Below are 18,209 nucleotides of genomic sequence, written 5' to 3' on the forward strand. Positions count from 1 at the left end.
TTTTAATCTGCTCCACTAATGACCAAAAATATCAGAATCACTGTCTGTGGCTTGAATCTTAATATACAATTATCAAAGAGTGCTTTCTTGAATATAATTATTTTCCTGTACTTAGTAGGAATTTGCAGCCTGGCAGTCTATGCATTAAGTATTTCCCAATATGCAAGGTGAATCAGAGAAATACTATTAAGGTAAAAAAAAAAAAAAGGAATTTTCTTTTTCTTTAAGAGGACTTTGACATCTTCCATCCATTTCTGCAGTAGTCCTTCTGCCTTTGGAAGTCATGAGAAACTAGACTCAAAACCATTTTGAACATTTTTACCTGTAAACAGGCTCATGAGGAAAGTAAATATCTATGATTTCTCTGCCCCAAAAATGAAAGCTAAGTGAAACTAATGACCTCTGGAAGCATGAGGTGGTGACAGGCAACGGAAGCCAAACCTCCAGTGACAATAGTTTAAAATCACAACCCTATTTAACCACAGCTATAGTTTTGTGAACTGATAAATTTTCACACCGAGAAATATACTGCAATACATGTACAATGAAGGGGAGATGCATTCAGACACCTTGAGTTAGTTTTCACTGTCTTAAATGCAAATACTAAAGAAAAAGCTCTCAGGCAAAATTTCCTTGACAGGAAAAGAAAAAAAAAAAAAGAGGGAGGAAAAAAAAAGACACTGGGACTTCTAGGTTATTTTTATTCCCTAGCTAACTAGAAGTCAGTCTCAATGAAATTTTCCCTCTTAGAAGGTACCAATTACAACACAAAAACTACAGCTACTTTCAAATCACATCAGTGTAGTACTCTTGGTTCCTGCATATTAACATTTCTTAGAAATTTTATTGCACGTTTTAACTTTTCAGGGAGTTTAAATGTCTAACTTAGATTATATGAATAATGTAAGATTGCTAAATTGTCCTCCTCTCTATACTGACTGGAAAGGAAATTTAAATGAATTACACATCAGTGATTTATCTAGAGTCCATGGTCTGAATATCCAACCATTTATCTGTTTAAGTTCTACTTTGGTTCATAAAGGTATGGGAATGTCTGTCTTAGTTTGTTAGGCCACGTAGAACTACATCCTAAGGAAATTCTGCCTTTACTTTTCACAACAAAAGCCAATTAAAAACTCAGTGATTGTATGTATGTATAATACTGACCTTATTTGACTGCTCCAGTTCTCAAATATTTACTTACAAAGTAGAATATCCACATATGCTCAAGTTAGTAGGACACACAAAGAAAATAATTGGGCATAAATTCAACATACAGGTCATCATATACATTGTCTTTATGAACGGAAGTAAAAAGAAGAACAATCCAGAACTACCTAGAATCATCAGTACTAAGGGTGATAGAAAGCAAAGCAATGTCATTGAGATGCTTGCTATGCAGTTGGCATGTGACTATGCTATTCATCACAGGAGCAGTTATGATGTCCAACAGCATGTTATTTCAAAGAAGCATCAGAGAAGTGCCAGACAGAGCATCAGAGCAGGAATTGACAGATCTCTGCAACACAGGCCTGTAGTTCAAGATACCAAGCAGATGCACTTGTGATGTGTCATCAGATTCTCTTTTGCATTTACTTATTGTAGATCAAAGCATTGACACGGGGGATGAAAAATTGCTGGCTCTATTCTATCACAAGGATTCTTTGATCAGAGGCTACATTTAAAAAAAAAAAAAATCCATTTCTTTATTATGCCTCGGTGCACTTATTGGATCCAAAAAATCTCTAGATGCACGCTTTGTCAACTCCCATAAGCAGTGTTGCATCCTTATTTGCACCTTTATTGGATATTCTCTGGACATTGTCATGGACTTACTGACTATGAAAATAGTTTTGTTGTCATAATCTAAATTTGCAAAGGTAGTAAATCTGGTGTCTGTAAAATTTTAATATAATATCATGAGATAAGAATTCCTCAATATGCTTGAGTAGATCTGTGCAAATTCAAGAGTTAATATTCTTCTCACCTCTTACCCTGTAATAGCCAAAGCTAGAATTTTAGCAGAATACATTGCAAGGGAAGTTTTCCAGTGCTCAAGACAGCTGATGCCTAAAAACATGCTACACATTCTTCTAGAAATTCCAAGTTATTAGAAGTTTCTGTTATGTTAACACATACGGCTTAAAGTAGCAATGTCAACAGGTGGAAATGCTGCCTGCCCTTCAAGGGTTACTAATTCCTGCCTCGTGCTTCAGCCAAGGTGATACAATGTTAGTGGCAAAATATTGATAATGGCCAGCCTCCTCTTACAAGAATTCAGTGAAGACTGTGCAGATGTCCAGAATTCTGTAACTTTTTGAACAGGAACACACATTTTCATACTTCTCCCTCCTTGGATGCATCAAAACTTGACCTGGACGTGACCCCAAGCAACCCAGTCTACATTGTCTCTGTTCTAAGCAGATGGCTGGACCAGACATCATTCAGAAGTCCCTTCCAGCATTGGCCTGTGAGGCTATGCCCCAGAGTTCTTGTTGATCCATCCTTAAATTTATTGTTTATTGTTACAGTATTTGCAAAAAATTCTGAACTCAGAATTTAAATTTTAATTCTGCTCCAAAACCTACATATTTGAACAACATCAGCAAAAATTGGGATACAACATTTCAATTTCTCTTTTTAACTTTAATCAGTATTAGCAGCTTCCCCCTCCCACTCCCCTAGTCATAGCATTAGGATGTAGTGAGATGTAATATTACTGGAGAAGTTTGATATTTTTTTTTTAACTTATTTGAGCAAAACATATTCTGCGATTCTTGATACTGTCCTTACACTGGTTTTATTTTCAGTAACAATGCCACCTGCTCTGCTAAATATAAGAGATGTTTGAACAGTGCAGTGCATAATCTTCTCAATATTGGCATTCGAGCAAGGCTATTGAGCAATATTTTCATCCACAATATGCAGAATCTCAAACTAAGGCAATATACTCCTACTTTCTCTTTCATATTCAAACTTATCACAATTTTTCTATTATAACTACAGTTGATCGAGAGTGCTATACTAGTTTCAAAACACAAGATATGTGCTGGGGCATCAAGAAGCAACCATGGCCTGTAGGCAAGCTGGGAACTGGAACCCCACAATCAATAGCCCACAATCAGGACTCAAAGAGCAAAATTCCAACATTCATCTGCTGCAAAAGAAAACATTTACTCTGCAAGTAAAGAGAATCATGACTGAAACAGTCACAGCAGTATAGATCAGAAAAGCAGCTTCTGGCTACCTACATTCACGCTACTTGGAAGTCTTTTACACCACAATAGGCTGCTGGTATATGGGCACAAACTAAGTAGCTTTCACTTCGAGTGCTAAGCATATGGATGAAGTTGTGTAAAGAAACTTTTATCACTCCCCCACCCCACCACCCACATAGATATCCAAAGGATCCATTCTCCCAGATTATCAGTTTAATTCCTGCATAAGTACAAACTCACATAAATTATTTTAAGTCAGAGATATGTACATGGGGTCAAGGAAGGAGTTCAGAGAGACCCTTAGAATTTACGTATTTCATTTTTTACATCATTGTACTAGCATCATGTCTGAAGCACAGCACAGAAGAAAATCAACATTTTTCCTTAAACAACACTCCCCCCTTGATTATTCCCTCCCCTCAAACACACCGAATCACAGGCTTTCAGTATCCATGTACTTGTAGTAGGTGTAACCACTTCTACCTGTATCCTTGGTCCCTCACCCTTTTAATCTTTTTTTTCCAGATTTCTGACTCAGGAGAGTCATTTCCTTAATCGGTGCTTAGATGTAGGTGGCTTAGTGCTTAACAAGTAAAGAAATTCATGATGGTAGTGTGATCTGTATGACTGATCAATAAAAGAACAAGCAAATCTTTATTAATAAACCCTAGTGCATCTCTGAAAGTACTTCAAAACAGGATCAAACTATATCATATTAATAATACCAGCACTGTCCCATTCTGTCAGACATTTAACTGAATCCAAAACAGAAATTACTTCAATGTCACATGTTCCATCAAGATTACAACATTAATATGCTAATTTTGACTGGTTTCAGACTTCCATTGCAGAGCTATTGCATGGGAAAGATTAATATACATAAATGTTAGAATAGTTTTAAGTATATTATACTTCTTATGTTAATAACTATCCAATATTTTAAACGGATTACTAGTGGACACTTAAAGGGAAGTTTCTTCCTGCTTCTTGCTCTCTTCCCATCTTAATAACAATTTCATCACGGTTACTGTGCTTTTGTGTCACACTAATCAAATCTGAAGCCTTTTTGGCTACAAGCATATACAACACTACTTGTTCAAATAACACATTCACAACTTTCCTCCCTTTGGCTTCCACACTCCTACTGCCCTCCAATTCTTCTTTATAGTCATGATTATGATGATAATACCTAAGAAACAAGAAAGGCAGGAATCCCACTGTATTCAATTCTAAACCACACAGAAATAATTGTTGTCCTGACAAGCTTGTAATATAAAAGAAGCAAACTAGATACAGGGTATAAAGAGTATGTCATACAGGCAGAGGTGACAAGCCACTGTAGCCAGTACATTATCATTTACAACATATTTTACTTTTTTAGAACACTGAGTCCGTTTCAACAACAGAGAATTCATAAGACCTTCTCTACCAAACATATTCCATGACACTCCACAGAAATATTAAACTCAAGGAAATATTAAGCTTTTACATCACAGACTAAACAAAAGCCCAGTTCAGAGAAGATACTAATGGAAATTGATATCTTCAGATTAAAAATGTCCCCTTTTCCTCAATATTGACTTGAGTCCAATTCTAAAGTGACATCCATTTATAAAGTCAGCAGACAAGCCAAACACTCACTCCACTTGCAACAGGCAAATAAAGTTAATGTGATCGTCTGAATATAAGTGTAACATTTACCAGAAATGGTAGCATTAATGGGTCATGTAATATGATGTTTAGAAAATGTAAGAGGATTTGAGACTATATGCAAATATTTAATATCATTTTAAATCCAGATAGCAAGCAACGCAGAAAATGATAAAAATAAACCTAAACTGATGCTAAGGGTACAGGCACCCTTAGATGAGTGCCAGCTGTTCAGCTATTGCAGTTTTATGCTTCTTTGAAACACTCATGCCTATTAAGCACATGGACCACATGCTTTTTATTGCTGACTAGGTGCTGCAAAATTCTATTAAGATGTTTAATGTGTCATAATTTAAAAAAATACAGCCATAAATACATAGAACACGTTTCAAGTCCAAGAGCAGTGAAGTGACAAATATCATTACTGACTTCATTCATTATGTTTTCTGTTCTTTCCTGTTGCTAGTTCCATGTGTATTAAACCCAGCCATGAATCAGACCTGTGTACATTAGCAGCACAAAAGGTTGAACTTCCTAAACAGGCTAAGCAGTCTTCTATTCCTTTGTCAGGGCTAAAAAAGTATTTAATCATTTATGAGAAACAAAGCAGCCCTAACAGGGGAAGCTATTAGGATGAATCACTGTTCATCCTAAAATAACTAATAATCAAGTGTTTGTGAAACCCACCTGGGAAATACCCAAGTTCAAGTCCCTAACCTGAAGTAAGCAAGTCAGAGACTTACACATGCGATACTCAAGTGGAATGCAAGAATACGCATCATAAATAGCAATAAAGATAACTATCTTTCTAACTGTCTTCAACTACTGTTCAAAAAGTATTTATCTTTGCCACCATCAGTGACTTTCAAAAGCCATTATACTATAGTCATTCAAAAGACATTATATTATTAGATTCAGCAAAAAAAAGATGCGACTCAGTATACGCAATATAAATTAGACAGTAGTAATGAAAGGATTCTCTCTTCTCTCATAATTGTTTATAGTATACCATTGTTGAGACTTGCACAGAGCACCAGAAAAATCTCTCTTTGCTTACATATTGTCCAACTCTCCACAACATTTTAAGTATTCTTGATTGCACTCGGTATTCTTAAGTACTCTTGAGATTACATTTAGTTTTTAACACTTACGCTCCTGAAAAGTTCTCAGGGGCGTGAAGGAGGTTTTTATTAAGACTACATGACAAATTTTAGGCTCACAAATTCTCAAAGTTTTCTCTTGAACTGTCTCTTTTTTTTTTTAACATACTATCTACTCTTGGCATTTACCCACAATTTTAAACAGACCACAATCTGACCCATTAGTAAGTTATATGCTATCAATAGTAAATTATATGCTATCAATTAGACAAGATCAGTGATCACGTAAGATTTAGTCCTATTGTAACCTTGTAAACTGTATCGCTATTTCACACGAACAGCTTGCCTTGTGCTCATGCATGGGGATGCATGGAGAGAATGGTCCCAAAACAAGTTTAATCATTTATCATTTAGTTCTTTATTTAGTATGCCTTTTAAAAGACTTATGTCTTAGTATAAGCTATGAAACTACTTGTCAGACAAGAATAAACTTCTCGGTGACAAAAATTTTCCTTTTTTTTTTTAATCAAATAAGGTGATTGTCCAATGAGGAAAAAAGCAGAAGCATTGGGACTGATGAAACTTGGCAGGAGAACTTAATCTTACATGGGCAGTACGCTGTTGATGTTTCCCAAGACTCTTTCCTCTCTTTGAGGCACTGTTGGACAAAGGGGTAATGCAACTGTAATTAATCTTCCTCTGCTGGTATGGTGTTACAGCTGCAAAGTCTATTCTCTCAGAATCGGGGGGTAGGGGGGAGGATGGGACGGGACATGACACTATTTATTTTATTTCTATTTTACCCTAAATATATTTGGGGTTACCTTTTCTTTGCGTGGGTGGGATGGCAAGTTGATTGATCATTTCTGCTTAGTTCCATAGAATTAGACTATTTTAACTGAAAATTTGAGATCTTCTCCTAGATACAACTCTTCTAGTGTTAAGAAAGCAGGAGTAAAATTAAGTCATGTGACTATCAAGTGATTTAAGTTACACAAGTTGAATTATTTTGCTACAAATAATGTTATAAATGGAGATGTATGAAAATTAAATACTTCATATTCTGACAGGTGATGTTTAGAAGCGTATTTTGAATTTAGTAATGTTAAACATGAGTAATGGCTTATCAGTCTGAAAATATCCTTTTCTGTAGCCCAGAGAAAGAACCAATGTGAAAAAAAATGATCACAATGGTGCTGGTGATAAAATAACCCAGACAGCTACAAGAAGGGAATAATACTGTTTCACTAAGTTGTCTGTAATCACTCCCACCAGAATTAACTAACTTTTTTCATTTAGTTTCAAAATACTTGACAGGAATGTGCAACAATACTCTTTTTTGTGGGAATTGGAAGTCATCTTTCCTCATTTTGAAATGCTTTCTTAAACCTTCGATGTGACATTTGTGCAATTATATTTTATAGATATTCAAAATTCATTTGGTAGGAATGGTGCTTTCTGAGGACCATTTTTTAGTTTATAGACTCTCATGAGTTGACACACTAGCTACCACGTCATCTTGTTGCGAAGCATATGTAAGTAGCACCTTATCTGCAATTGGTGTATTTCATTGTCTAACTCTTTACCTTTTATTCATTTCAGAACATATATCTCCCTAGGGAAGAGGCTTTGCTAGACAAAAGTAATCTTTTAATTTTGTCAGGAAAAGCAATCAGTGGATGAAGTGAAAATGGCACAGGTAATATTATATATTAGTAAATACTATAATCTTATTCTTAATGAAATAATCCTTTCAAGAATAATTCAAATCAATTTTGATATGAATATTACTGCACAAGCAACAGCTAGCCTGAACACAAAAAGAAAAAATGTGTCATTAAGCTAGAAATGTCGAATTTGTAAACCATCAAAAAAACCTATCAAGCAATATGTACATTATGAAATCTGGAAAAAACAGGACTCCAGCATTAGCTGTATTTAATTCTATTTTTAAATATTATGCTTTCTGAGAAAACCAGTTGGGAAAACAAAAGACTCAGAAAAAAAGGATCCAGAAAAGTTAAGTTTCATCTACATAAAATAATGCAATCAGCTTAACTGGGGGGGGAGGGGGAACAGAAGGAGATAGAACTAATTTCCCCGAAAGAAAATATAACACAGCCTTGGAAAAACCCTACATGCCACAGTAAACACTAAAGATAGGGAAAGTTATGGATGACATTGGTCAACATGTGATAAACCAACAAGTGAATTTTATACACAGAGGCATAACATATGGGACTTGAGGACAGGATGGGAAACTAGAATACTGGAATCAACATTGAGTAGGTGATTACTAGAAATGTGCAAAAACTTGAAGTGAACCATAGAACTACAATAGGGTTAGCAGCAGTAAAGAATAGAATTAAAAGCTGATTGGCACAAAAAGATTACTTTACCTGCAACAGTCTCAGGTGATCAAAGGCTAAGCATTTATCTAGAATTAAATACAAAACACTACTTTGGATAATACAGCAATGCAAAGCCAGGAATAGCTATGAAATTAAATACAGGGAAGTGCTGAATTTAAGTCACTAGAAAAGAGTTTTGTATCAGAAGACTGCTGGATTAGGTAATGACCTTTTGGTCAGCCCATCTAGTCCATAGTGCTACAATCTACAAGCCACTAAAGCAAAGTCCTCATATATCACAAATGACAATAAAGAAAAAACGCACTTGCAGAAAAAGTTGTTGAACAAATCACAAAGGAAAAGTATGTGACTAATGATGTGAGTAACTTAACCAGGTGTAATCACTGAAGTACTGGTAAACAGAATTATAGCAGGCATGTTACACAGATCTGAAAGGAAACCATTTTCCCTGAAAGACTGAAACCAAAACTAAACCTTCATTAAACTCTACGACTTCACTGAAAATTAAGTCACATTAATTCAAAGTTATGAGTGGTCAAGACATGTAAAAATCACAGAGAGAATTGGACTGATATTTACTTCATTAAAAGAGAAAGCCTTACCACAACTGAGGCATTGTTCTACAGGGAATACTAATTCTCTAGACTTTTCACCCCAAAGCTCTCATCCATCTGGTTATGTTTTTAATGAACCAGTGTGTACTATGTAATAAATATTGTTTTTACTGAACCAGTGTGTGAAGTCAGGCCTTAATTAGAAACACAAGACTTCTACAGCTGACAAATTCAGCATATATGTCTCCAGAATAGCACCCATAACCCATTTGGGGAATTTGAGAGTGTAATAATAGGCTTGACAATGTCAGAATAATTATAATAAAAGCCTAATTGGACTCTTTAGTCTGACAGAAATAAAGAGCATGGGGGAGAACATGAGGGGCAAGAGCACTCCTGGTGCTCTCTCCCAGTAAAGATCCAGTGACAAGTGGGGGTTGACTTAGCCTGGGTATGAGCACACAGCAGATGAAAGCACACTCAGGTTATACTTCATCTGCCTCTACATTCCCTATTTCTACATGTAGGGCTGTTTTGAGGGAATTGTTTTTCTTTCAGGGAAACCTGCATCACCAGAAGAAACAGAAATGTTTAGCATGAAACTTCCCAACTGTTTCCTGAGGCCCTTTAAACAGTTAATTAGGAGACAGAAAAGCTTATTTAGATGGCAGCTCTGCACATCCATTGCATTAGTATCCTTGAAATAGAACATTTTCCTTTCTGCCTTTGGAATTGGTTTCTGCAGATCTGCGCTACATCTGGGTAACTGCAATCCCCATTACTTTATACTCAACATGCTCTCCAAACTCCCTGATTTTGAACCTTTTTAATTTGCTCTCCAGTTGGGGCTATTGCCATTATCCTGTCTTGCAATTTCTAAGGGGTTTCTTGTGGTTTCTTTTTTTCTTCCTTTTTTTCTTTCTCTCCAGTTCTGGAGTTATAAGTAAAAACCGTGAACTGGAATTATAAATAAAAACACAAAGTCACAAATTCAAGGTGGTATCATATGTATCTCCACCTAGTAGTGCCTGGGACAGATGGTCTCTTCCTGTTCTTCACTTAAAGGGGAAGACAAAGCATCCCCACCAGACCCCAAATTTCTCAGCTTTGCAATTATTCCTTCTCTTCTGTTCTTTGGCTGAATCTTTTTGTAAGTCTCTTTTCTATGGTCAGAAGACACACACAGTTGGTTTAAATATTACAGCTGTATATTTCCGGCAATAAGATCTCAGTCTTTATTCTTTTTAATTAAAGAGACAGCAGAGAGCATTGCCTTCCATTTCGTGACTTTCGTATTTCATTGAAATATCTTTACCTTATTTTAAAACCTCATTTGTGCTTACTTTTTTCTATTTAGCACATAATTTTAATAATTTTCATGACTAACCAAGAAGTTGAGATGAGGATTACAGACACTCAAATGCACACACAGAGGAAAAACAAGGCAAAGCAAGATTTTTTGCAGAGGTTTCAGCTCTTTCACATTTGTCATGTTTTATTGGCAGTTGTACCAGATAGTAGAGATATACCAACTTAACACCCATATATGAAATGTTTCTACAGGGACACAAGTTACACAGACTAATCACAAAAAGAAAAAGCAACATTAATAAACTAACCAAAGCTCCAAAATTTATCAAAGCACAAAATACAACTTCAAAAGGTTCCAAGCTTGCAAAATAATGTACCTTTCAGTTAATCTATGAGTTAAAACAAAAGGTATGTCTATGTCTTTGTCTGACAGGGTTGGTTTTCCATTTGTTTGAGCTTTTCTGTGTTTTCTATCAGTTTATAGCATTACAAAAAGCATTCAGATAATCAGCACTATCTCAAAAGTTATGCAGTAGATCAAGAGACACAATTTCCAAATGACAGCACAGTTAGAACATTACAGAGGGAAATCATAATGAAAATAAATTAATTTAAAAAGAAGAGATTTTGAATAGTTTAAAAAAGAAACTAAGATTTTTTTAAAAATTGTATTACTTACACTTAAAGATGTGTGTTAGTATGATATCTATAAACATAAAAATCCCAGGAAAAAAGCCTGGTGGAGAAGTCTGTTTCTAGAAAATAACACCCAGAATAAATCACCCTCAATCAAAAGAATCTGCATTTTTAAAGTTGTTCCCAGTGTAAGAAGCTATCAGATGGGTTCAGAAGGTCCCAACTCACATAGAAATATGCCAGAAAGGAAGTTTACTCTTTAGTTTAAGTCATTGCAATAGTGTTACAATAATTGCTTACACTGTAGTCTGCTTTGCTCCTCATTTCACTCAGATTTCAATATAAAGGCATAGAGTTTGAGATTCATTTTAAAGGTAAAAGACATTTGGGGGAAAAACGTGTATATAATAAATACAATTCTCCTAAAGACTGTTCGTATTTTAACAAAATCTGAGATTGACCTAACCTGGTTATTATATATGATGTGTGATATATTAAGCTTTAAGTTATAGTAAGACCATCAACAAAAATAATAGTAGTCAGTACATTCAAGAACAACTATTGCCAGCCCCATTAGATATGCAAGGAAATATGAAGACCCAGGTACACCTTATATACACTGTGCAGTACAGCCTGAGCTGAAATATCTGTAGTACCATGGCCTAGCTCTCATCCTTCTAACACTGTTGGCAATAATTTAAGTTTAATGTGGAAGCAACGCAGGCCAGATTCACTGTCCCTATTCAACAGGTGGTGTTGACATACCATATTATAAGAATATGCTCGCAAAGCCATACCAAATGCCACTACTGAGCATGCTTCTTCAGCCATCTAGATCCCCTTTTCTTGTATAGGTTTCTGCAATCTCTATTAAGAGTCAGCATTCATATCTAGAAAAAAGAGTATATTTGTACCTGCACCTAACACTTTCCAGAGATGGAACGCTCAGAGATTCAGAATTTGATTTAAAAGATGTTTTGCATATTTTGATATGTCAAATTCAAAATATCACATTTCTTCCTCAAGTTCCTTTACCTTGGTACATTTTTCCCTTCCTAATCTTAGCATGAGTGCTATAAATCAGAAACAACTCCTCTACAGCAAGTGAATCACACAACTAAAACTAGTATTAAAAAGAGAACCAAAATTTAGATTTTTTTTTTTTTTTAAGCAAGTCTGGAAATATTCTAGGAAAGTGGAAAACTGATTAAGGAAAAGCTAGAACACAAAGCAAATAATAACATTTAAAGCAAATCTTACAAGAATTTAAACTGTTTTTCTTGTAACACTTTCATCAACTATGTATGCACATGAATGTTTACTTTGGCTTTAGATTAGAAATACTATCATCATCACGAGAGCATGTACAGAAACAAAAAAATTGCTCTGTTCTGGAACATCTGTATTATGCACTTTAGAATCACAGAATACTAAGTATGCAGGAGACATATTAATATCTAATAGAGATAATAGGAAAGTGATGAGGCTTAAAGTTTCAGTAGATATAAACCAATGAAAATCTCCAAGGATAGATATTAATGTTATGGAGTTGCAGTCTTGTTTTTTAACCATTTGGTTTGTAGGTAAACATTTCTCTGGCAATTACAGAGGAAAGGCTTTTTGTGCGCTGTACTGAGGAGCGGGAAAGGACAAGCAGCTTTCAGCAGCCTACCTCACTGTGCATGCCATCGCTGGTGTGGAAAGAGACAAAACATCCCATTCCAGATCTTCAAACACATGTATGTATAAGTCCTTATTTTTATTATTTTTGAGGATCAATACATTTTCATGTTACAAAGTAGCAAATGTCTTTGCATTAGAAAGGTGTTAATGGGTATGTATTTGCAAAATCCTCACTAACAAGAAAAGTTGACAAAGACTGTTGTAATAACAAGGTTATAGCAAACATTCCGAGTCAAACACTATTCCTGGATAACTTCAGTTAATTTCTGGTAACTTCAATGGGAATTGTATGTGCATGCACAGTTTCTTACAGTTTCCATATGTTTGGAAATTCTTATGAACAGAAGCCACAGCTTCCTCTCAGTACTCAGCTTCTCAAGCTCGTTGTCACTTAAAATGTTTATTTCTGAGACACTGGGGAAGTTATACAGCTTTAGTATAGCATTGTAGGCAGATTCATACTGTGAATTTTGTACTTATTTAGATCCTGAAAAATTCTACAGTCCCCTTCAATTTCAGAATGGTTCTTAGGCTTGGTTCTGCACAGACTGGCCGTACCTCTCATAAGTCAGTGAGTTACAGCACAGCACAGTAGGTCTTATGCATAAAAATCTCAGTTATAAACATTTTCTGCTGTGCATGAGTTTGTTTTTATGACCTAGAAACTCTTTCTAGATACAAAATTTGTATTACAAATAATATTAAAAATATTATTTATATTACAACTCCCACCTATTATATTCCTCCCTCCCCGCCCCCCCAACTCACCTATAAACTAGGATTTTTTTCCCCCACATAAAATTCTAAGATTCCCTCTCTGGGATGCCTGTTCCTGCCGGCCATCATTTTAATGATATATAATAGTAACCTGTCTTGAGAGAAGGGTATCTAATGATATATAGCAGTATAATAGGTTCTCACAGCACACCGATGACATGTTGCAACTATACATCATCAGAGAAGCAGTCAGCAAGATGAGGAGTTCAGGGGATACATATGACCAGAGTACAACGATAAAGAGAAATGAAATAGAACTGCAAAGCCAGCTCTGGTGATTCTGTCTGTCTGCAGCTAAAGGTATCCCCAGAACCAGAAGTTTAAATTTCACATGAATTCTGGTACAGGCCTAAGTGACAGACCTTTGGTGAAAAGAAGAACACAACAACCAAAGTATTTCCTTCTAAATAGCACTAATAATTTAATTCTTTGCTGGTCTTATTATGGAAACAACTTCCATTCACTAACACACACACACATATTTTCAAGTGCAAAAACTCTGATGATAAAGTGCTCAAGTTATGTGCAAGAAGGTAAACAGAGAGCTATTCGTCATTCTATCTTACAACATAAGCCACAGCAAGCAGGGAAATTAGTGTGTTGCAGACTGAAAACAAAAAATGGACTTTTTCATACTACACATGAGAAGCCATAGACTGCTGCAGAGATCCAGGATATATTGTTTGCAGAAGGAATTAGATTAATTCTAGAGAATATGAAAGAAAGGTTTTAACTGATTGTTCTAAGTTTTATTATTAGTAAGCATATGCAAATTTCTGCAACATCATAGCAAAGATGCAAAGTGATATTTCTGGAAGAAGAAAGAAATGTGAAAGATGTACTATTTATATATAAATGGGTATTTATATACACATAAACCGGTACATGTTATATATACACATATTTAATCATACAGAGATTTATAAAAACAGATGACACAAAAACAGGTGACACAGTCTTGCTATAAACCCTAAGATTTAACACTAATTTGTTTTTATGAATAGGAAATATTCCTATTAACATTATCTGGTGCATTATGCACCTCCACATTTCAAAATACAGAGGCAAATACCTTAATTATGTTCAAACACAGAAGTCAAAAGCTCATCATTTCACTGAAGTAAAAAAGCATTATTTAGACATCTCTTGGAAGAGAATATAATTTATGTTTTGCTTTTTGATTAAGAGCTATTAGTTTTTACATATTATACAACTCTGTACAGCAAAAGACATTGTGGCTACTACTTCATGTAGTGTGAGGTTTCTTTACTAAGGACAGGTGTCAAATTATTTACCAGTTTAAGCCTTCTGTCTACCATAAACATTGATAACATGGACTTTGCTTTTTCGAGTGACTTTTTAATGAGTCAAATGTAAATGATTTGTGAATAATCACATACTGCTTCCAGACTGATATTCAATGTTCTGAGCTAATTAAATTCTCAGGTTATGTCGTCAATATTAACAATTTCTTCAGCACTACAATTCTTGGAGATTGTCCTGTTTACAACTAAAACACAAAACAGGCTATTCAACAATTAGCATCAACTACTCCAAGTTTGAGCTTCTGCGAGCACAGACAACCAAAGCCACACTGTTTGGAAATTTGTTTGTCAGCAAATTCATTGATTAAAAATCCACGTTTATACATGATAATCAAGTAAATTTGCACAAGGGTTACAGTCACAAATCTGAATCAAAATTTCTTCCCCTTGCCCTCCCACATTCAGCCAAGCATCCTAAATACTCAGAACCAATGAGTCCTTTTATTTGTATAAGCTTTTCAGCATGTGTGTCATAGCTTAGCTATATTAATGTAACTTGTTACCATGCTTTAAAAAAAAAAAAGAAATCAAACTATGAACCCCATTAAATTATAGATGAAACATTTTTCAAGCTACTTTTAGAGGTTTACATCTTCTCTCTGCTCTCTTCTAAATGAGTACTATTCTTTCCTTTATTATTTCTGCATCATGAGAGAACAAGAAATTAATTACAGAAAATGGGATTGCAGCATGAAATTCTGTAGTATAACCAGTTGCTTTGTCTTGTCCTCCTACCTTTTGCTTGGCTAGCATAAATGAGATGTAGGGGATGGATTTTTTTTTTTTAAAGATTTTTTTTTCTACAAATATATTTTGAACTAATTATTAAACTTTTCCAGCATTATAACATTACTGTTATTAATGTTTTAATCTAGTAGTTCACATAAATATTAAAACCAAAATCTGATATATGGTATAAAAATAGTTAATAACTATAGCTATTTCTAACAAAAAATAACCAAACAGCATTTTTTCCATTTTGGGGCTAGAAGCAGTGGAGGAAATCAACAAATCTGCAAGACAGTTCCAATTGACCCAATCCTGTGATTGTCAGAGTAAAATTTTTTGCCAAGCCATCCTTACTACTAATGACAATGATCCTTCAATGTGATTTTATGCCCTAGTTGCATAATGAAATCTTGTGTTGGTATGACTCCACTTACATAGATCTAATTTCAGAAGAAAATTTTAAGGACTTAAAAGTGGTCTCTTTTTCAAAGAAAATCATCATTCACCATTCTCTCTGAAGTTAAAGACCTGCAAGTAACTTAGCCAGATATTTAGATACCTTTCTTCAATAAGAAGCAATAATTTTAGCTTTATCATGTCAATACTTTCCACCAACTTCATAAGCTTGCACTAGATAAATCATTGTGATGAAAATTTGAGATATTATTTCAAATTAAAAACTAATTATCAGTGAAGATCAACATCTAACTACTAGAATATTTCATTTTGTGCTCATTTCTTGAAAGCATTTGATTTTGGTACAGGATATTGTCTTTTATGTAGGAGATTCTTTTTCTTCTAGTTACTTTTTCCTTTGCAGCTCTTTATTGCTTTTCTATTTAAAGGATAACTCCGCTTATAAGCAGTTTTATTCTCACTTCTGTAACTTAAGATATATATACTTTACAGTACATAAGCTTATCTGAATATATCTGTTCTTTAAAGATAACGCTAAAGAGTAAAAATGCACTACTTCAAAGGTGGTGTTAGTCATTTCATCTTGTAACTTCATTTGTCCTAGATTTGTTTCATCATTCAGATCTATCTGCTAAAGATACTGGTATTTTAGAAATAAATTTTAAGGACTACTGCCAGGACAGATTTCCATGTAGCCTATCCATGACACACTGAATTCAGTTGTGCTCTGCGATGGTGTACATGACCAGAACTAACCCACCTTGACAGAGTTCACAGCTGATTAATGCAATCCACATTGTAAGTCACAGAAATATGGATGGACATGTTTACTTTTAATCACTTCATTGATCTGAAGATACAAAATCCTCTCAAAATCCCAAAGTTCTATCAGATGCACCTAAATATTGACTTTTGCAGTTGATAACAGAAAGTTGACAACTTTGTGAAACACGGTTATCAGACTGCTTCTTGACCATGAGAAGACATTATTCCTTACGTGTTTATTTCATAGATGTGCATATGTTCACGAGAGGTGATTCTGATACTTTTTAAAGGTTTCAAAGGGGTATTTGTGTAGCAGTTACTAAGGGCTATGTCTTCACACATTCAACTTAGCATGTTTCTCCTCTAAGGTTATTGCAGCCAAACAGTTTAAATACGCCTCCTCTCCCAGCTGCATTGGCAAATCGCTGACAGAAGGAACAAGTAATTCTGATCTAACAGATTTCTTTTCTTTCCTTTCTTTATCTAAATAACACAAGCAAATGGTCTTCCTTATTTGACCTACACTAGAGGTGGGTGCAGACTATTTAATATCTAATTTATCAATACATTATTATTATACCATTATTGAGCAATAGTATTTCCCTTGGCTCCATCCACAATCTAGATTTGGATGTCATCAGTACTTGAAAGAAAATTATGTTATCAAAAACTAGATGTCTCAAAAGATTAATGTATTTGAGGTTAGAATAAGTTCCACTGATTGACAAATTTTTATCTTCAATTCAATGAAGTGAAATTTTTTCCCCCACTGTTGCTAACTTCTTAATATAATCTGTTTGAAGACGCTTATTTACGCATCAATACTATTCCTGTTCTCTCTCTTCCACATACTGACACTTTATTCCTGTATAGCCATAATTTCTAGTTTTTCAAACAGTAATTGGAAACACAATTTTTGAGGCCCAAAAGGAAGAATTCTGTGAAATGACCAAAAGTTTCTAAACATATACAAGTTAATTTCTTTTCCAAAGTTATCTTACTTAGGAGATCTACTTGAACATTGACGTACATCTTAATGTATTCTAATGAATGTAAATTGAAATATAACAAATACAAATTAAGTATAAATCCAGAAATAGGTCTTTTCAATTCAGCAAGTTATGTTTTTCACTGATTATTTTCTCTCCACATAAACCCTTCATACCTTATATTTCTAACTTAACACACCATAACATAGCATCAGACTCCATAAGCAGGACACTGAACTTGTCATTGCCAGAGACATACAGTTCTGCTACTCCTAATAATGGGGAAAATCAAAGTCTGTCTTTGGACCACGGTAACAGAAAAGTTATGTGCATACAATCAAAATCTAATTTCTCAATCCATCTTGGACTGAACCTGCTGGGCAAACACATTCTTCTGACAGTACCAACCACTAAAACGAGTACTTTTTCAACATAAGTGAAACATTTTTAAAGCACTATTATAAAATATTTAGTAATTTTTTTAAAAAGAAAGAAGCATACATAAAATTCCAGGAAAATGTTTCTTTCAGAAAAAAAGGAAGAATCATTTCCAAAAGGTAATACTAAAATGAAAGAGAAGAAAACCTTTTACATCCTTAGTAGAAATTTGACAGCCCCACAAAGATGCTCAGTTATATGTACAGTACTTCATTTACACCTTGTATGGTATTACTCCTTAAAGA

Source organism: Calonectris borealis, chromosome 13 (assembly GCF_964195595.1).
Source record: "Calonectris borealis chromosome 13, bCalBor7.hap1.2, whole genome shotgun sequence".
Lineage (NCBI taxonomy): Eukaryota > Metazoa > Chordata > Aves > Procellariiformes > Procellariidae > Calonectris > Calonectris borealis.